This window comes from Colletes latitarsis, chromosome 11, assembly GCF_051014445.1.
Source record: "Colletes latitarsis isolate SP2378_abdomen chromosome 11, iyColLati1, whole genome shotgun sequence".
Lineage (NCBI taxonomy): Eukaryota > Metazoa > Arthropoda > Insecta > Hymenoptera > Colletidae > Colletes > Colletes latitarsis.
In genome coordinates this window covers 21559660-21582114 of record NC_135144.1, presented here as the reverse complement: position 1 = coordinate 21582114, position 22455 = coordinate 21559660, and the positions used below count along the sequence as shown (strand labels likewise).

The 22455-nt window shown below is 37.9% G+C and overlaps 1 protein-coding gene across 17 annotated transcripts in view; it reads right to left on the bottom strand.

The window, feature by feature from the left end:
* Nrm (neuromusculin) overlaps positions 1 to 22455 on the bottom strand; it is a 457462-nt gene that overhangs the window by 170026 nt on the left and 264981 nt on the right. Inside the window, exon 1 of one of the 17 annotated variants that reach the window (XR_013080586.1) lies at positions 20027 to 20236. The exons of the other annotated variants lie outside the window; for them this stretch is intronic. The gene's annotated coding sequence lies outside the window, so the exon portion shown is untranslated. Of the gene's footprint in view, positions 1 to 20026; positions 20237 to 22455 lie in introns of those variants that run through there. 17 annotated transcript variants of the gene reach the window in all.

The following is a 22455-nucleotide window of genomic DNA, read 5'->3' as shown; positions in this document are numbered from 1 at the left end:
TTGGCTACTCTCCTCGGTTTTAGTGAAAGCTTCCTCGTTTCTGCGACCACGACTCTTCCCGGGACCACGCTGATAAAGTAACTGGGGGAAAATGTGAATGGGGACGGTGGGGGTTTAGATGGCAACGATTGTACGATCTTGACAAAGATCTTACAAAGGTCGGAGAAAAGAGACTTTAAACGATTTTGGGTCCAATGATGCTTGGAACTCTGAGGGGATTTTAGCGGAACGGTGTATTTTAAGAAAAAGTCTTAGTGGCAAACTTATGTTGATAAACGTAATCGCGTTGGAATCGACGCGAAGTCGTTGGATGTCGTGGTGGCCACCGGTGACCGTCAAGCTTAAATCATATCTTAATACTTGGAATAAATGAACCTCGATAAGGTTAGTTAAACTTACTAGATTAAGAAACTGACAAAAATTTACCACCCAGAGTAATTTAAAGAACAACTCGAGTGTCGTGGTGGTCACCGGTGACCGTCAAGCTTAAATCATAAAGACACTTGGATTAAATGAATCTCGATAAACTGATAGTCAAATTCACTAAATTCTGAAGGTGAAAACAATTTAACTTTCAAAGTAATTTATAAAGACATCTGTTGACTGTCGTGGTGGTCACCGGTGACCGTCAAGCATAAATCAAATCTCCAAAACACTTGGAATAAATGGAAGTTAGATATTAATTGTATCTAAGTACCAAACATCCCATAATGGTGTTTTTGTCAAATTTTTAACGTATATTGGAGCATAGAAAAGTTTGTCTGCGAGTATTCGCTAATTTAAGTCTCGATGTATCCTGAGACATATTATAAAATTGTCCTTCTTAATCTCGAGGACAATAGTTCCTCGGAATGCTATTAGCTAATTATAAAGTGCCACGACCCTGGGGGCTTGTAATTTATGAAATTTATAGATCGGCCAATATCGGGCAAGTTTATAGAGAGAAGAGGCACTCTGCATACCTGGGACCGTAGATTGTGTGTTGTAATTTCCAAGAACGCAATTAAAAAATTCTTGGGGGACAAAAAGGCCGGAAAAGTGGAGGAAAATTATCTCGCGAAAAGGGACACCGATTACGCGATACAGCCCCATTACTTCCAAGAATGTGCTATGGTCTGTTTCTTGACACCGAATTTATACAACAAACTGTCACCTATATTTCAATACAAATTGAATTTTCGTGCTGCAAAAGCAACAAAAATAATTCTCATTCTACGTCAGAACATTGCAATTGAAATTATCATAAATGAAAAATAAAAACCTCGAACGTTTTAAAAAATATCGAAACAATTTTTCCTGCGACTTTTTAACAATTTCTAAATATTAATTGATGAATGTGAACGGTGTTAAGAACATTATGTATTTCGATAATAAGTCACAAGCACTTAGTATCGCCTTTTGCATGCCTTGTGCATTTGAATGCACATTGATTTCTGCCCCCCGGCCCCCCTCAGGCGTTGAATAAAATTTTCAGTTCAATCGCGGGTTAACGCCGAAGTATTACGCTAATAAGGCTTTTATGACGAAGCCTTTCCGCGCCGAGTGCAGGCCAATTTATTCGAGAGCCGAGTATAATGCTTTCCCTTTGACGGGCAATTTTACTATTAATCCCTATTACTCTGTCAATAAACTTTTTCCAAAAAGCCTGTCGTGGCACTTTGCCGTTTCGAGCAGCCACGTATATACTCTGCGCCCGAATAATTAATATATTAACGGCACAGAGCCGCACTGTAAAAAGAAATTTGTTTCTATTTTTTCGATCAATTTTTTCAAACATTTTTACGAATCCGGTTTCTCGAAATTAAATTAAATTTTCTCCGGCACTGGGAAATTCGCATAAAAAAGTCAGCAATTCCCGATAAAATTTGCAATCCGCGCGGTGATAATTAAATTAAATATTTGAATATTGATCTTGTAAAAAGGATTCGTCAAGGATCAATTTTTTCTATTATTAAAAATAACGGATGGTCGATGGCTCGCATGCTGGAGCAATAACTAAATAAATAAAGCCCGTTTTTATTTAAATTTGATTCCTTCCACTGGCGAAGCGTAATTTACATTTAAAATAAATCAAAATCAAACGGAAGACTCCGTTTGACGCGAAATGTAATTTATTTGATGTTTTATTATTGGTACGTAAAAACGTGTGTCGCTCGATGGAAAAAAAATAATCGAAGTGGATCATGCGAACGCTGTGAGAAAACGAAACGCGCCATTAGTAGTAACGTATGATATTTACCAACATAATAATAGTGTTAAAAGCATTTGAAACGATTAAAGGCTTAACTCGTTTTATCCGTTGTATTTAACATATTCCTGGCCGTATTCATATTTATTCTGAACAGATACGAAACACGTTTCCGTAATACTGCGATGGGAGCGGAGAAGTTCAATTATAATATATTAAAATTCAGCGTTATTAATTTTTTTAAAACGCTGGAAAAGTTTCGTTCCATATTTGTTCCATATTTAACCCCTCGTTTTACGATTTTTTTCCAAGCAAACGTACTCGCTCAGAATATTTAATTTATCACAGTTTAATTTTTATTAAATTTTCCAAGTTATTCTCGAATATGGCGACACAACGTTGACTATTAAAGTTGAGTTCACACGGTCGAGTCATGTGGGGGAGACTAGTCATTTTCACTTAAGAGGGTAATGAAATTTGTAATCCGTCGGTAACACGAAGTCCTTCCTTACCTCGGTGGCTATCGTTTGATGTCTCGCGTATTTAATAAACACCTTAAAATTTTCAAATTTCAGTAACGCAAATTTTTCTATACAGAATAACGCTGTCTATCCGGGTGAATTTCTCGTCAACGGCGGATGGGGTAAGTTCTCGAGGGAATAATTAAGTCGAAATGGACGACGGAGCTTCGCGGAATAAAGTTTGGGTTTTACAAAGCGACGTTCGGTCGCGGTTGAATTCGGAGGAGAAACGAGACGTCCCGACCGACGCAATATATTTCACGCGAAAATCTTGACCGATTCCCGTCGCCGCAATTTCTCAACCAAAAATTGAAATAGTTTCATTTTCCGGGTCACATAACCTTTTACATGGCGGTTCCCCCTTGTCAAGGGCTTGGAACGAATTCCGTGATGTAGGATCGAGTCAGCTTTAGAATACACGTAGTTGTATCCGGGCAATGGTAAAGAAGAGCCGGTTGCGACTGAAAAATCTTCCGAGGCACGTTTCCTAACGTGAACGAATACCTTTCCCGCTGTCTTCCGCCAACAATAAGTCACCCGTCCTGAGTGATAACTCGACGTCTGTTTCTTTCGTGGCCAACGTTTCCACGTATCGCAAAAAACTCTTTGGCTCGTCGCTTGTTTTTAAAAATGTTACGCAACCGAACAGAACTCATCCTAGTCTTTCCCAAACTTCACGCGAGTACAAATAAATTCTCCATTATCCAAAACGACCCTTTTAAAATTCTTTTCCAAATTATGAAGAAGCAACAAAATATGCGTTCTTGAAAATAGCACACTCTAATCGAACAATTTTTTCGATCGATATTTTATATTATGTATGAAATTTGAGGCACCAAATTTTGACAAATTTGACGAATTGAGGTTTCGAAATATCGGTAATTTTTTTACCATTTATTTTGTGGAAGATTTATGTGATAAAATGAGTTATTAACACGTTCACTGTCCATGGCCCATATATTGGTCATATCACCGTGATATTAGATACGTCGCTGAGAAACCGGACAGTGAACGTGTCAAGTTTACTTAGAGAAAGAAATCTCTATTCTTGGAAATAGTTTTTCGATGAATAATTTATATTGTATATGAAGTCTGGGGCACCAAATTTTGGCAAATTTGAGGAATTGATGTTTCGAAATCTCAGTAATTCTGTTTTAAATTTATTTTGAGGAGAATTTATACGAGAAAGCTGGTAAGTCTTTAAGTTTACTTGGAAGTCCTGTCCCAGTTGCAGGATGCACTCAGTATATTTTACAGAGGAGTTCGCTAAGGTGACTTATAGACGACGGCGTATATTTTCGTCGACTCCTAAACACTTAGTACAATTTGCTCCGTCGTAGAGAGGTTCCTTTGATCCGGATGAATGTTAAAATCTTAATTTCTCGGAGGTCTTTGACAGAGTTCTTCGCCCGCGTCTTCGCGAAAGCTGTTTGCAAGCACATTTTGCTAACTTTGGACCACTTGTTGCTGGATCTTTATTTAGTTCCCTTACAGCGGTCCTTTCTTCGCGAATACCTGGCTTCTTTGAACGTCGGTACATACTATAGATTCACTTTCGTTTCACCGAATCCGCAATTTTTGAATACGAGGTCTTCCTTGTGCCACCTGTGGACTAACTTTTTACCATCGTCGAAAGTTCTCGCCTCTGTTTTTAATATCTGTTCACCGACGATGCTGGAAAGAGTTTTGGAAAGATCGAAACAGGAGGAACGTAAATATAACGTAGAACCGATTGCACTGACCAACAGCAAATATTTATTTTCCATCTACGTAGATGTAACTCTAGTTTCGATCAGTAAATTTATATATTGACTCCAGTTTTTCCGATAAAAGGATTACGAATCGCAATTTCGTGACACCGGAAACGATCGAGGAGCAGCGAGATTTCCGTATATTACGAAATAGTTCATTCCGTGATTCTAATTTGTATAGTTTAACTTTTATTCGGTACTCCAAGTTTTTATCTCGATAAAAACCGCATGTTTGTTTTGCTCACCGCGGAATTGCAACCGTGATAAATGTTCGTCTATTTTATTCGACGAAAAAACGCGCGCGAAAATAAAAACGAAGAGAAATTAAAAGGTTCCGATGGAGATTTTGGAATACGATATATTTTAAAACTAGTTTTAGATTAAATAAATCTAACTATTATATTCTCTCTAGACGGTAATATATTTGTCTGATCTTTGGATTGCAATGTTTACTTATTCGATATCTTTAAAATTTCTTCCCTTTGTGGCTTAGCCTCCCACGCTCGCCACCAGAGGGTTGACTGAGGCTTCGTTATTAAAAAATTAAATTAAAAAATTTCAAATCATTCTAAAAAAATTATATTTAGATACAGGGGTCAATTACAATCATTTTTGGTGAATAGACATACCTCCGAAATCCTACCCAGTTTCGAGAAAAAAATTCAAGTAGGTGCCGAAATTATTTGGCGAAAAAAAAATTTTTTAAATCATTCTAAAAAAATTATATTTAGTTACAGGGGTCAATTACAAGCATTTTTGGTGAATAGACATACCCTTGAAATCCTACCCAGGTTTCGAGAAAAAAATTCAAGAATGTGCCTAAATTTTTCAACAAAAAAGAAAAATTTCAAATTGTTCTGGAAAAATTATGTTCGGTTGCAGGGGTCAATTACAATCATTTTTGGTCATTAGACATACCCTCGAAATCCTGCGCATTTTTGAGAAAAAAATTGAAGAAGTCTCCATCAACAAATTAGTATTCTTGATTTTCGTCTTATTTTGGCCTCTAGAATCCCCCATTAAAATTTTTCCCAGGGGTGACCGAACACCCTGTATATCGTCCTTCCACGAGAAGAAGACATAGCATGTTTACATCCCCACACCTGACACACCTAAAACTTCTCTTCTTTGAAAAGAACTACCAACGAGAGTAGATTTGGGTTAGAGAAAAGAAGGTTTGACATTTGGAATTGCAATCTTTACATCTCCATAGTCTTCAAAACTTCTTCCTTTGAACTTCTCATCTCTTCTTTGGAAATAAACATTAATGAGAGTAGATTTAACTTTAAAAAACTATTATCTTGCAATTTTCTCCAAGTTTGACTCTTCTTCGATTTACTTCTTCATTAGGCGACGTCTGACAAGCTAATAATGATAAATTGGTGTTTATAATGGGGGAAAATCGCACGATAGGACCTCCTGAACTATCCTAATATTTAGATAGCAGTTCTTATTGGCTCATTCCGTGTCTCAAATCCAGACACGTTGACTCGAAGTATTATGTCAGCCTTTCGATACTTGGATTGCCAATCAGATCGACGACACACTTGTAAATAATTGAAACTCAAACCGGATTCGGATATACCTCACTGCGACACTGAGGGGAGTTCTGACAGTTTCCAATAACATTGCCTCGGAAACTAGGGTCGTCGTTTATTCCAGCAGATTAATCTTGCGCCAGACACGCAAATGCCAATCCGATTATTAACCAAGAAACGGCTAGACGCAAGACGTGTACTCTTATACTGGCGAACGAGCCCACTTGCCAATCTGGGAGAATTATTGAAAGGCTAGATTTGAACTTCTTAGACGGTCCTAGCTTTGATGAAATTGCGGGAATCTCCTCGATCCGACGGGATATTACGAATCGAGATTAATGTCGTCGAATTTCTCTATAAAAATTTCATTCCGGATCGCCCGTGGGAGCGGAAAGAATTCACGGAACGGATGAATTAGGGCGAGCCCGGAAAATACTTCTTCCAAAATCGTAATTTGGTAACTGACGATCACGCGGAGAAATTTGAAGTCGTATCGTGAACATTCAATTATCGTTTCGTTTAAAATAAGCTCGATTATTTAGTATACTTTTAAAAATTCCTTCGATTGTACTAAAAAGTGTGGAATCATTTTTAGAAATCGATCGTATTTCAATATGAACGAAAATGTGGACGAATTCTCTTTGATGCAATTTCCCGGCAATTTAAAAATATCGGTGAATGTAAACGCGCGAATTAAATGTAATTTCTTTCGTGAAAAAATGTGCGCGCTTCGATAATAGATTTTGTCGAGTTATTTCAACTCTCAAAAATTAATTCGCGACTGAGGAGCGACGAAGCTAGTTTCTAGTAATCGTCATCGAAATGAAGACGTATTTCGAAAGACCAAAATTTAGTTTTTATCTAATGAAGTTTATTATTTTGAATAACTACGAGTATTTATTATTTTTTAATAAAGTTGTTGGTTGAAATAGGAGATAATTCGAAATGGCCAGTATCGAATTCATTCGAGTGAATAATTTACTATCGAAATAATGAGCTTGGAATCCCCAATGAACTCCAATACGGTACTCTAAAGAGTTAACTGAAGTATAGTGATCGTAAAACGAGCGCACAATGAAAAAGCAGAGTTCAACAACTCGTGAAGTTTCGAATCTAGCGCGCGCGTGTGGGTGAATCCGTGTTTTTCTCCTGAATGTTTTAAACGCCACCGGTAGCTTCGTTAAAAAGTTTCTTTAACTTCCACGTTTGTGGAAAACATCATTCTACTTAGAAACAGTCAATACGATAACATTAAACTTCGAACAAGGCTGCAGAAATCATCGACACTAAATGTGAATTTTCGGATTGGGGTCAAGTTGGTACTTCTCTGTGAAACTAATCCTCGACAAACTAGCATACTTACAGCGCCTGTACCAACTACTTAGGGGTCCTCTCGAACGCGAACACAGGGACGTTAACGGAATCCTCGAGGGTTCAAAGGTCAGACTATAGTTTCATATTTTTTTGGTCTTCTTGGGGATTTTTACGCAAGGAAGGTATCAATTTCTCAATTTCGACATTTTGGATACAGATTTATACACGTTTCACGAATGTTCACAATTTTTTTCAAGCGAAAATAATCAAAATTGCAATAGTTATACAAAAAAAAGAATTTTCTTGTGTTTTTCTCCAGTTAAATCTATATTCAAAACTTGAAGTCGTTTTGTAAATTTGCAGTATTTTTTATCCTCCATTTTGGTTCACACCATAATCACGATCACGTCAAGAAATCAAGAATTCCTTTAGTCTTTTTGTCTCAGATAAGCAGAACGGTGGGAATTGTGTCAGCCATTGGAGGACAATATTCTTCAAAGGAACCTCGTTCGATTATTTTCGAAAAAAATTCTGAACGATCGTAAAACATGGCTAAATCTATATACAACATGTCGAGATTGAGAAACTTGTACTTTCTCTGTAAAAAAAGAATACCAATTTGTTGATGAAGGCTTCGTTAACGTTTAAAGTTCCGACAGTACTGAATTTTTTTCTCGAAAATGCGCAAGATTTCGGGGGTGTGTCTATTGACCAAAAATAATTGTAATTGACCCCCGCAACCGAAAATAATTTTTCCAAAGCGATTTGAAATTTTTTTTTTTCCGTCGAAAAATTTCACACCAACTCGAATTTTTTTCTAGAAAGTGGGTAGGATTTTGTATGTCCATTTACCAAAAATGGTTGTATTTGACCCCAGAACCTAGAAATAATTTTTTTAGAACGATTTGAAATTTTTTTGTTTTCGTCGAAAAATTTAGGCACCTACCCCCTGTCGATTTTTCTTAAAAATTACATTTTCATTTTTAGAAATTTTGTTCGACGCCCTACAGAAAAGTTGTCTAATACTTTCTTCAGAAAAAAGTTTCATTGAAATATGTTCACAATTGTAGAAGTTATGGCTGTTTGAAAATTGGACCATTTTTATGGGGTTTTTCTCATTTTGCGAGGTCAAGGACTAACTTTTCGAATATTTTTGCGATTTGTACACATTCTCCATCAAAATACGCGTAGTTTGCTTTTTTAAACATTAAAATAGTCCAATCCGTTCAGAAGTTATGACGTTTTAAAGATTCGCATGAAAATTCGGGCAGTCATTTCTGGCCAGAAATTATATTTTCGGTAAAGAATTTTTTTCTCGAAACTGAGTAGGATTTCGGGGGTATGTGTAATGACCAAAAATGCTTGCAATTGACCCCTGCAACTAAAAATAATTTTTCCAAGACGATTCGAAAGTCTTTTTTTCCACCCAAAACTTTCAGCACTTACTCGAATTTTTTTCTCGAAAGTGGGTAGGATTTCGGATTTTAAATTTTTTGTTACAAACTTTCTGAAAGATGTACAAGATGTAATTGCACAAAGGAGAAGTTCTCGAATAACACTGCAGATTGGTTAAAAAAAAAAATAGAATTTAAAAATCCTATATTATCATCGTCATCATTATTATTATATTACGATGCATTTCTATTATCTATAAAAAGCAAATAGCGACGAAAGATTCATTCCTTAAGAAATTTGTCCATCCGGATCGTTTAAAATACCCACAGTGCGTCGGGTCAATCGAATCGTAGTTCGAACGATTTTGCGAGTGTAACGAATCTGTTTAATTCCCGTTAAAATCGCTCGACACGGAAGACCGCCGGTTTAAATCACATCCTGGGTGGGTGGCTCCGAATAAGGGAACAAATCTACTTAAAACTCGTCCCCCTCGACGAGATATTAAAAGCTCGAGAAGCTGAAAAGCACCGATTATGATAACGAGGATAAATCCGGGACGGAATGCGGGAAACGAAACGATGGCTGATAGCTCTGGGCTTGTCCTCGTCCTCGTAATTGAATATCTCCGCGAGAAACACGGTTCTCCGTTTGGGAATCGTCGAATTCACCGGGAATTTCGATCGCTCGGGGAACAGTTTTAAAACAGTTTTTAAACCGGCGAAAACGGCGTCGTTCGTGACACGTGGACGGCGACGGGTTGCAATTAAAACGTGTCGCTCGTAAAAATTTCAACCGGCGAAAATGTGTCAATCGCGCGACCCCTTCGACGATGGAAGGTTACACGGTTCATCGAGCCGCGCGACGTTCGTCCCCGGTGTATATTTTGATTCTGTTCCCGCTGATTGAACGATCTTAATTGGCTCCGTAGCCCGTTCCATTTCGCGTTCAACGCCGCAATCCTGCGCCGGGGGCTGTAAAGTGATTTCCGATAGCGACCATACCCCCGTTTGACCATCGACGGCTACCACCCGGCCAACGAATTCTTTCGCAGTCGAAGACCGTTGTTATGATCTCTGGTCCACGGCCGCCGTTGATCGAACCCGCCGATTTTGCGGTCCGGGCGACGAATCGTTTCAATTTCGACGCGAATCGAACTTGACTCTTTGGGTCTGTCGCCATAGAGAAACTAGACGGACGTTATGGGAATTAATTCCCATCGGGAACCGTTTTGGAATTGCGCTGCGATCGGTTGCGAAACGCAATCGATTGAAATTTTGTACGATTAGTATTAAATTTCAGTTTTGGCGCCCTTTCGTCGCAATCCTGACGAGTTTCTGCGTCGATAAATAACTGTGAAAGGAACAGTTAAAACAGAGGGTTTTTTGGGATGCACGCGGAATCATCTACACCGATTACTTGGAAAAAAGAAAAACAATAACTGGGGAGTACTATGCGTCGTTATTGCACCGGTTGAGCAAAGAAATCAAGAGAAAACGTCCTCGTTTGAAAAAAAAGATCCTCTTGCATCAAGACAATGCACTGACCAGTTTCGATGGCCAAAATGATGGAATTGAAGTTCGAATTATTACAACATCCACCGTATTCACCGGATTTGGCCCCCAGCGACACTTTTTTACGTCGAATGAGGAGGTCACTGCCCAAACAGATGCCTATTTTGAGGACCTTCCGAAATCTTACTGTTTAGATGGCTTCACAAAGTTGGAGAAATGCTTTGGAAAAGTGTATAGAGCTAAAAGGAGATTATGTTGAAAAATAAAGAAAAATCTACCTAAAATAATTTGTTTTTCTACCTTTTTCTAAGGACTTATTGATCCCTGGTATCTACGATGAGAATCGAACTTGACTGTGGGTCTGTCGCCATAGAGAAACTAGACGGACGTTATGGGAATTAATTCCCATTGGGAACCGTTTTGGAATTGCGCTGCGATCGGTTGCGAAACGCAATCGATTGAAATTTTGTACGATTAGTATTAAATTTCAGTTTTGGCGCCCTTTCGTCGCAATCCTGACGAGTTTCTGCGTCGATAAATAACTGTGAAAGGAACAGTTAAAACAGAGGGTTTTTTGGGATGCACGCGGAATCATCTACACCGATTACTTGGAAAAAGGAAAAACAATAACTGGGGAGTACTATGCGTCGTTATTGCACCGGATGTGCGAAGAAATCAAGAGAAAACGTCCTCGTTTGAAAAAAAAGATCCTCTTGCATCAAGACAATGCACTGACCAGTTTCTATGGCCAAAATGATGGAATTGAAGTTCGAATTATTACAACATCCACCGTATTCACCGGATTTGGCCCCCAGCGACACTTTTTTACGTCGGATGAGGAGGTCACTGCCCAAACAGATGCCTATTTTGAGGACCTTCCGAAATCTTACTGTTTAGATGGCTTCACAAAGTTGGAGAAACGCTTTGGAAAAGTGTATAGAGCTAAAAGGAGATTATGTTGAAAAATAAAGAAAAATCTACCTAAAATAATTTGTTTTTCTACCTTTTTCTAAGGACTTATTGATCCCTGGTATCTACGATGAGAATCGAACTTGACTGTGGGTCTGTCGCCATGGAGAAACTAGATGGACGTTATGGGAAGTATCTCCCATTGAGAACCGTTTTGGAATTGTAGATTTGAAACGGAGAAATTAAACTGTTACAGAATTAAAATATCAGTTTTGCAGGTTTAAAGAAGTTCGCTAGTACCAGTCGAAAGACAATTAAAAGACTAGTACCATGGAGGATCGCAAAAAATCGTATTCTATATTTTACCTTTATTTCTGCATAAAGAATCACCCTCTCGTATTTCCAGCAGGCTCTGCATAAATACTTCAATCGAGTATCGGAAAGAAGTAAGTTTCACCGTTGAGAATAAATTCGATTTATTTGATTCCAATAAACATTGAAAAAAAAGATCAAAGTATCCAAGCCTGTGGATTGCACGAGGCTGCAGTTGGTACGAAGATACTTTTTATGTATACGGAGCATCCAATTTTAATCTGAAAAAATTAATTTTTATAACGATCGAATTATTTCTTCGATGTTTGAACGAATCAAATTAGATTTACTTGGTATTATTTGATGTGAAATACTCTTTGGCGAAATCCTTGTTTATTACCTTAACGCAGGAACTTATTGATGACCCTTGGGGAAACCCTTGACAAGAAAGAAATGCGACGTATTCAATGGAAAATAATGGAGAACCGGTGCATTGCGAGTTTTATTTAAACGAAGTTAATTCGAGAGAAGGCAGTAACTTCGCAGGACTCGAGTTGAACCGAAGACTGCGATGCTCGCTGTCCTAGAAAAATCTTGAAATATTATACAACGCCTTTGGAGAAATGTTCCCGTTCAACAAAATTATCTCGGGAAGAATTCTTCCCTTTTTTTCGCGTTTCTTCTCTTGACTACTAGGCGTCAAAGTAAACTGAACCTGGAAGAAATACTCCTACAATGTTTGCCTTCGGGGATCAATTAGAAGAAAGTAAATTTAAACCGGAAGAAAACTGGGTCGAAGATTACTCCCAAGAACCAAGCGAAAGAAAAAATATAAAATTGCATAGATAATACTAATTAAATAATATCTTACAATTTTATGAATTTTTTTTTAACGTTTTGAAATTCATTAATTTAAAATAAAGGGAATTCTCAAGTTTTGCTTGTTGATTTATGTAATACAGAAATTCAATAATTAGTTTAGATTCCAATAAAGGAAAATAGAATATTTCGAAGCAAGAATTAGTTTTATTGCGAGTTTGGGCTATTTTTCATAAACATAGACCTACAAAACCTTCGTCTAGCATTAATAAAACACACTGATAAAATGTACATGTAAGTATTCTTTACTTGTAATTAAATAAAATTAATTTAGAATTTTTAGTAGTACGAGCCAATATTAGTCAGACCAACGGAATAAAAATTCCATCTTTCATAATTACGACGACACTGTTTGAAATATTTTTGCAAATATAATCAGTTAATTAACACAGCCTCGCAGAAAAATACCGTCTACTTGGCGCTTCGATAAACACACAGCGTGCAAACAACATGGCGTTTAATTTACCCAGTTTCGACACGAAAATTCACGTACAAAATTCGAAGAATAATTATCGGATTTCATTTAAACGGATTAACTGCAGGGATCGATCGAGAAAGGATGCGAGTAATGGAAGTCATAATCGGCCAAGGAAATTAGAAACGGCCGTTTCTCTTTTGAGCGCAAAGTTCGCGGACCGGAACACATTTTATTTAACTTTAACGTCTGAAAATTCAAAGGAGCGGGCTCATCGGTGGTTCTCTCTGGCACGAATTAATTGGATAAAAAAATCTTTTAGCTCCGAGGGAAAGTGCTTTCCAACGATCGTGCGCCATTCTTTCGCGACGGACGGAAAATGCATTCCCCCGGTTCGAAAAATGCAATTAGCGTGCCGCTTTGCGGGAACGAAGTCCAGAAGAAGAACAGACCCAGTCGACTGCAAAGTTGTACTCGTCAATTACAGAAACGACGAGAAAAACGTAAAAGCTACCAATTCGTACATTCTTCGGTTCTAAAATCGAAAACTATAATCGTGAGAAATATATCGATGCACGATCGACGTTACTTGCCTTACGCATACTGCGCATGCGCCAGAGTTGGGGCTACAGTGGCGCTGCGTGGCGTCGTCGAGTGTTACTTTACTTTTTAGTGTACAATAAATCATTAATTATCAATACCTTTTTAATCCCAATTCAATCTCGTCTTAACGTGTATTCTGAGAATAACTTTAGTCGCTGGAATTACCAAATAGTAATTTCCTACGTTGCTAATTTCTCTTTAAATTTACGATCGTTCGACTGAAACATTTTTAGTTCCAACCCTCCGGAGTCATCAAAATATTTTAATTGCGTCGACCACGAACGGAGCGATTTTCGCGTGTTTATTGAACCGCAACTCGTCGCGATTTTTCCGACGGTCCCAGACGCCATAACGATAATCGCCGATCCACGCAACGGGCGCGATTCGATCAATTTCGCGCGCTTATTAAGGGAAAAACTAAACTGTGCGGGGGCAAAACCGGTAATAATAATACTCGTAAACGTAACGCCGGACCCTGTCGTTTCCCAGTGATCGTAATTACGCTGTTCGATTTTACCGGGTCCATTCGGAACAACCGGCTCGCCACGGAAATTTTCATCGCGATAAGAAAGCACGTCCGGTTTCGTCCGTTCGCGAAGAAACCGCACGCGTGAAAGAGAGTATATTTTCTATTATTCGCGAAACAGATGTAATACGCGTTTTGTTGTATTGCTTCCTTCGATTTTCTCCGAGGAAGACTGTACGGAGTATCCTCCATTGTTCGATCGTTTTCCACCTAGTAGCAACTACATATCGACGCGCTGTCTTTCGATAGGAAAAGCTTCTTGAGCTTCCGTGATAAACATTTGAAAAATGGATTTATTTAATGCAAGATAATCGAGACAGTTTGATAAGAATGTACGAATCGTGAGGGGATTATTTAGTTGATAAGAAATAGACTCGATTTAGAGTGAAAGGGATTTAAGAGAGAATTTCAAGATGGCGTCGATATGAGACAATCTTAGAATGTTTGAAGAGGTGCACGACTAAAATAATGTGAATTTATACCGTTTCGTTGTTTTTGTAAATCTATCTGGTCTAGATTCTTGTCTTTTAATATATTTTTGTAAATATTCTTCTAAATAAAATTTTGCAATTTACTTTGTAGATGGGAAAAGATATTTTATTACCGTTTAGTTTATGAAATCGACAATTCTTTATTCGTCTGTTGGAAGCTAGTATTATCTATGGGTTAGTCAAAAGTGGCTTTTATCTCTGGAGTCCCACGCTTTGGCTCTTAGAACCTCTCTAATATTGAAGAGGTTCTCAGAGATAACGATTATCCTATCCAATCTAATTTTAAGGTAGACAATAAAGACTACATAACCGTTCCTTTCGTGCCTTCGACTGCTTTTAAAGTAATAAATGAACTAAAAAATATCGTCGAATTTGGCAACGATTTAAAAGAACACGCGAACAACGTAAAAAGTAATACTTCGAAACATTACAATAAAAAAAAATAAATACCTCTTTCGTCCCTCGAGCACGGAGCTTTGTAAATAAAATAATTTTGTACCCGCTGCGCCAAACGAGTTTCATTAAAAACGGTGATTGTCATTGTACGACGATACATTGTGAATACAATTACATTAAAAGAATTTAATATTTCATCCACGGATCATGGAACACACATTCCATATTTCCAATACTATTTGTTGTTCGCGGAATCGCGAGGGGAAATCGTGTTTGTCCTAAACTCATTTTGTTTCCGCGAATCGCATCGAGTATAAATTGGAATGTAAAATCTACAGTACGATATTGAAACAATTTCCGTCCATAAAGGCCGAAATATATTAAAAATTGTTTAATTAAATATCTCGGATCGGACGAGTATCGAACACCTCCGTAAAATACTAGATTTCGTATTCTATTTTATACTTAATTTCCCCGTTACGTTTATTACAGAAAACTCTCGGGAAGTTTAGCGAAAAATATCGTCGACTACAATGCTTTCCTCTTATTTCCTTCCTTTGGATACAAGAAGACACTCCGAGCATTCCTTACAATTTTTATTTCAACTTGGGGCAGAACACGAGTTCTCTAGATTGCTCGACAACTGCTGCTAACGGAACTGCATCATTCTACAAAGTATCACTCTATTCTCCAAATGTTCCCCAGTAAACTACGAATTTCAGAAACTTGCAACGATTTCGAAATCTCGCTTAAAAAATTTTAATAACAGAAACATATTTTTTTTCCAACTGTCTGATTTCATCCTTCGAAGTTCGTAACTTTATCCTCTGTCGTAGCAATTTCTAAATTAATCTCTGGAAAAGTCAATTGCTATAAAAATTTTTTAGTGCTACTGTGAGATTTGATTCATTCGCTGTAGAAAGGAAACCTGATGCTGACTTGGTAATTTTACCGATTTCAAAACGCGCGTATAACTTGCGTAACCAATAATTTGGCCGTTCGTTATGGCGAATCGTACACAATCACTGTTATTAACATTTGTACTACGCGACAACAAGTGCTTTTATAACGATAGTTTATCTGACCGGTACACTGTTTCAATTAATCTGTTTAATTATATTCACGGCGACAACTGTTAGTTTGTTGCGCAAATAGTGCGTAATAAATGTCATACTGAACGAAATTTACGAGCCGTGCATATACTTTGGCAAATAATGATCGTATGGGAGCGCATGCACGGGGGTATTTTCAAATAATTATAAGTTCATCAACAATACACGTCAAAATAACGAAATACGATCGTTAATAACAGATCTGTCTCGAATATAAAAACTAATCGCACGGTTAAAATTCTGAAAAATGTGCAAACCGTAAATAAAATACAAACAAGGGTCCGTTCATTGGAAACACTCGGTATATCGAGTATACAGGGTGTTCGGTAACCCATGGGAAAAATTTTAATGGAAGATTCTAAAGGCCAAAATAAGACGAAAATCAAGAATACTAATTTATTGATGGAGGCTTCGTTAAAAAGTTATTAATGTTTAAAGTTCTGCCAGAACGGAATTTTTTTCTCGAAAATGCGCAGGATTTCGGGGGTGTGTCTATTCACCAAAAATGATTGTAATTGACCCCTGCAACTGAAAATAATTTTTCCAAAATGATTTGAAATTTTTTAATTTTATCGAAAAATTTGTCCACCTTCCTGAATTTTTTTCTCGAAAGTGCGTAGGATTTCGGGGGTATGTCTATTCACGAAAAATTGTTGTATTTGACCCCAGAACCTAGAAATAATTTTTTTAGAACGATTCGAAATTTTTCTTTTTTCGCCGAATTTTAGGGAAGTATTTCTTGGCTCCATATTACATTTTTGTTAAGGAATTTTTTTTCTCAAAAATGCGTAGAAATTCGGGGGTATGTGTAATGACCAAAAATGATTGCAATCGATCCTTGTAACCAAAAATAATTTTTTTAGAACGATTTGAAAAATTTTTTCTCCCATGAAAAATTTCAGCACCTTTTTTTCTCGAATTTTTTTCTCGAAAGTGGGTACGATTCCGGGGATATGTGTATTCACTAAAAATGATTGTAACTGATCTCCGCAACCAAAAATAATTTTTCCAGAATGATTTAAAATTTTTTAATAACTTTTTAAGGAAGCCTCAATCAAGAAATTGATATTCTTGATTTTCGTTTTATTTTGGCCTCTAGAATCTTCCATTGAAATTTTTCCCAGGAGTGGCCGAACACCCTGTATATGCTTTCCACGGCCGACGGTTCAAAGTTTGAACCAGAATTCCTTAACTTGGCGAACTAATAATATAATTTAACGGCTGGAAAGCAGGTACGAGAAAGGGTACTCGGCGGACTCGAACACGAGATGCTATTCTGTATTTGGTGTCGAGAGGAAGGGATCTACACGTAGAAATTAGTAGCTGTACGGAAACTTGCGGGGACAGAAATTGGTAGAAAACTTTCAGCATGTGTGCAGAGTATCAACAGAATATTCGAATTATAATTATTTAACGCGTTTACCGCCTCTGTTTCCATCGTATGTTCTCGTCTATAATCATTGTTTCAACCATAAACGCTCCAAAGAATTTCTTCATCGACGTTCTGATATTTCCATTTTCCAAATTTCAAATTCCCTGTCGAATCACCGAAACTCTCCTCTATTCGCTGCAAAAATTGCATCCTAAAAATAATAAGCCACCTGACGGTCGAGCTCAGAACTGCGTAGGGGGCAATGCGAAGTCATCTGGCGGTCAAGCTCGGACCTACGCGTCCAGAATCGAACAGGGTCGGTAAAGTAGAACCAAACTGGGTAAATACTCTCGCGTGGCGTCAAAGATAACACCGTTATTATTATCACCATCGATAAAGCGTGTTCTCGTTGACAAGGCCCGTTGTTAGCGGCTAAATAGCCGGGCTCTTTGGACTTTGTTGCGTACTCAACGTAACCTGAGAGTCAATTTCAGGCCTCCGGTACGGAATTATTCAAATACGAACGATTACGGGCGGGCAGTCGCGGCGCAACAAAATCGTTAAGATAAATTTTAGCGAAGTGTCGGAAATATATTACAATTACTGGCGCGGAGGGCGACGGGAGGGGACGTCGGTGGGTGGCGAGATCGTTATTCAGTCCGGTATTCCCCGGTACTTTATAATCCTCCATTTTCAGTTGCGTTACGAGACCGTCGCTTTGTGCACGAAAATTAATCCCATCAGTATTGCTTTCGGGCCTGTGTTCCAGATATACGGTTACGTGCCTCTCAAAGGGTCGAACTATGTGCGAGGCACGAAGAAACGGGAGTGAAATATATTTGAAGTTCTCGATAAACAGAAAGGGAGAAACAAAAATTCGATTCCTTTGGGGCGTGTTACAAAAGAACGGAAGCGGACGCGACAAATTGCACGTCGACGCGCGGACGTTAACGGACGTTAATGAGATTTTTTGGATCGAATTCAGATTTACGTGGTTATCGACGGACCCCGTTGGCCCTCTCGTCGCGTTTTACGCATTCGAAACCATAATTGTCACGTCGACGTCTCCGTTCGCGAGGTAGTCAACGAGACGCGTAATTATTGGACGCGGAGCCTTAATGATTCACTACCAGGTATCGACAACGCATCAGGAAACGATAATTAAGTTCCTCGGGGGATACAAAAGTCGTTAAGGGCGTATGAAATGTGTGTCGATCTGTTGTAGATATATCTATGGCCTCGGTGGATTACGTCAATTTAAAGTAGGACTATTTTTAGCGCTCGTTTTATTATTATTACAACAAATTGCGAGCTGTAGCGACCTTTGAAGAACCGAAATAAATTAACTAATTGGATTAATCTGTGGATAATGCTTCAAATGAAATATCATGATTTCAATGCAACGGTTCGATTGCATGATTGGAAGGAATGAAAGATTGGAAAATTGCGGAATACGATAATAAATATATGGTTTTATATCGTAATATAAACTAATAAATCGTCCCATATTTTTGCTCGTATTAAATTCTTTTGCGTATGTTACAGTTATTGTTGTCCAAAACGTAGGAAACAATTTATCTTTTTGCAGCATTTTGTTTCTGTTAAACGGCGCCGTTTCGACTCCAAATTTCTACCGTTTTTTGTACCTTTTGTCTCGTCCATTGATAGGTATTAATTGCCTATTCGGTATTTTCTGTATTTCGTTCGTTCCCCATTCAGATTGATTAATTTTACCTCCTCTTCGTTTGATTATCGATTGCTTATCAGGTGCCTCGCTCAATTATCCATATTAACTCCAGTAATAAAACCTAATTAAGTATCATCGACGATACCGTAACTAATGAGTTTCCATCGATGCCATGCACTCTTAAATAATGTTTCCCGGAAACGACGGTATCCTCGATACACACCCATAACAAATATTAAAATTTCAATTAAAATAACTTCATTAGGAAATCGGAAAATGTTTATTTCAATCAACTGAATGCAAACGTAACAAAAATATATCTAGAACATTCAATAATACAAACGATTCTTTCAATTATAATTTCCTTGGGAGAAATATTTATCTATACTGTTCAATTTATTGGGACAATTACCTTACTTTAATGAAGCTCTGATAGAGCACAAAAACGTATCGCAAAAAATTCCGTTTGAAAAGCACTTTGCTCGAAGTTCCTAAGGTCGTTAGTATTTTATCACGGTATTGTTTTACGTTATGGTAATTTTAAAAGGGACACAGTCTAGCTGCAAAATTTCCATTCTTCGAATAACCTGCTTTTTATTAATATCTCTTCGTCAAATGCAACGTAAGAATTGCGTGTTACTTTAATTCATAGTAAAATAACGTGTTGTTAAATTTCTAATCAGCAAACGTCTTTAATCGCGAATAAGGTATCGTAAAAATATCGAAACGATTTTTCAAAGATTCGCCCACGGTGTTATTCGAAACTTGGCTTTCGAAGAGAAACTTTCGAAGCTCGAATAATTGGAGAATATCTATTTCACGGTTATACGAGGATAGTAAATAGAAGACTGGAGAATCGATTCGTGGCCGGTGCAGTCGATAGTCCAAATAAGAAACACGGGAAACGCTCGAAGGAGGAAAACCGTTGGAAAAACCGTGTAGAATTTCAGACGCGACAACGTACAAAAAATTCGTCGAGAAAAATATAAACTGAGCGTATGTAATCGTCGAAAGCTATTAATTCATCAGAAATAAATAGTTTTTACAGTTTAATAGATGGGTTAACCACGTGTATAAATGTTAGAGCGAATATATTGTACGAATACCTTTCTCGGTCGAGAGTGTCCGCCATCTTGTTTCGTTGTGGTCAAGGAGTCAACTACGTCTACGCATTTTGAAGATTCAAGTACCTCTTTCGGTCGAGAGTGTCCATCGCCTTGTTCTAGCATGCTGAGAGTTGGGGTCCCCGAAGATTCACACAGGTTAAACACACTTTTAATGTTCTTTGCGACATATTATTAGCACGAAATCGTAAATTCACGGCGCCACTTGTAACCGACGAACGTACGCGAAGGAGACTGAGATCCCAATGGCGAGGGGACTGAGTGGCGACCGATCCCGACGCTTCCCGACTTCGCCCGAATCGCGGCGACACGACGGCCCAACGACGCAAGTATTTATTTCTAGTCAAGATTAAAGGTAGTCATGTTTTTAATAAATAATTTCAATGATATTGGTCGAATCGTCTGAAAAGCGTTCTAAAGCGAAGCTAAAATTAAATATACACAGTTTTTGAAGAAGAGATAAATTCGAAATACGTGTTTCAATACAATTGAAACGTGTTTAAAAATCTTTAAAAAGCTTTAAACAGAGGTGGCTCGAAAAAGTTAGTTTCTATAATATCTTACAATATTGTCAACTATGAAAATTCCACTTTTCTAACTAGATAATTGTCTCACGAATGGCAACGTGGTCAGTTCAATTTAATATTACATTACGTTTACGAGCCTTATGAAAAGATTTAATTTTCTTAAGAATATCGCGTTTTGGTTTGCCAAGATGGCTCGTTTCTTACGAATATTAGCGCGTTTCGCCGCGAAAGCTAACATACTATGCTATTGTGCCGCGTGGAATATCAGGTTTCGGACTTTGCGGCGAATGCTATCGCCTTTCGACGCGCGGTTTAAATTCTTGGAGTATACTTCGCATCGAGAAATTTAATTTCGTTATTATCTTTCGTAATACGAGACAAAAAACGAAACGCGATACTTTCCGTTGCAACGGAAACAAACGTTCCCGGGGTTCTTCCAAGGCAAACGAAACGATCTTTTCGTAATGCGCGGCGTCGCAACCAGTGTGGCCAGATCGGCCATAATTGAGTGCATCGAAATCGACAATAGTGACGACGTACTTCCTTAGCGTTTAACAGAGTGGTGGAGATATCTCCCTGATCTCAACCCCATAGAGAATCTATGGGAGATACTGAAAATACGACTTCGGGATTCATATGACTCCCAACCAACTTCAATCACAAATTTGCATAGCAGAATTCAAGAACAGTGGGAACAAATATCTCCAGATTATTGTAAAAAGTTAATAGAAAATATGCCAAAGAGAATCAGTGCAGTTTTGCAAGCAAAAGGGTTATGGACGAAACATTAAAAATGAATAATATATTAAATATTGTCAAATATTGGACGTGGTGCAAAACTGAGTCAATCTATTGTTCGTATTATTCATAAACAACAAGATGTTAATTAATGAAAGACTTTCTTATATTACTTCTAACTGTGATAAAAATAATTATAATGTTTATCTTTTGTTATTCTTTTATATTCCTAGTAATAAATAATGATTTATGCAAAACTTCTGGTCACTTATGCTTCTTACTGTATGTCTTATTGTACCGATTATCCGCGATGTCCGATTAACATTTATTTTTTTGTTTCCTGGTCTTGAGATACACTCCTTCAAAATGGAACAAAATGTTAAAAAGATCGTGCATTAAATTTTAAGAGGATCCTTGTAAGAAGGCTTTAATCTTCGACTTGGTCGTGGTTTTAATGGGTCGTTGATTATTCGCTGGTCAACGACGATTAGGTAATGGTCATCGATGGTCAACAGTGAGGCTGACATCAAGATCAAAGGTCCAGGAATCCAAAAGGTAGGGCCAACCGAAATAGTTGTTTGGTAGACCAAGGTGTCTTTAACTGTCAACTTGGTCTCCGCCTCCCCATTCTTCCACCTTAGGAAGAGGTATATAGAGGGTCACTGCTAGCGTACTCATTCAGTACCCCTGGGTCCTCCGGGGGGATCGGGTCTCGCGAATTAGTGAACTGGGCTGACCACTGATGACCAGAACTGACCAGAACTGACCAGAACTGACCAGAACTGACCAGAACTGACCAGAACTGACCACTGATGACCAATGCTGGGCCGTTGTGAGTAACAATCAGAATCTGTGAGTTAAATATGATTTTTATTCCTCTGGCCCCCATGTCGGTTAGGACGAAAGGTCCTAACCGACATGGGTGACTGGTTGTATACGTGCTCTCTTTGGCAAGTGTAATGGCCGAGTAGTAACACCTGTATATTGTTTTATCTTCGGACCTTTTGCTTAAAATTCGAATCTTCTTGCATACCGCGATTTTTGAGATGACAAATGTCATAGTAGATTCAATTGTTTGAAATTTGACACTCATTTTAGAATGAATATATAACGAGTACATACATCAGTTTCTCTAGTTCGCTCGTT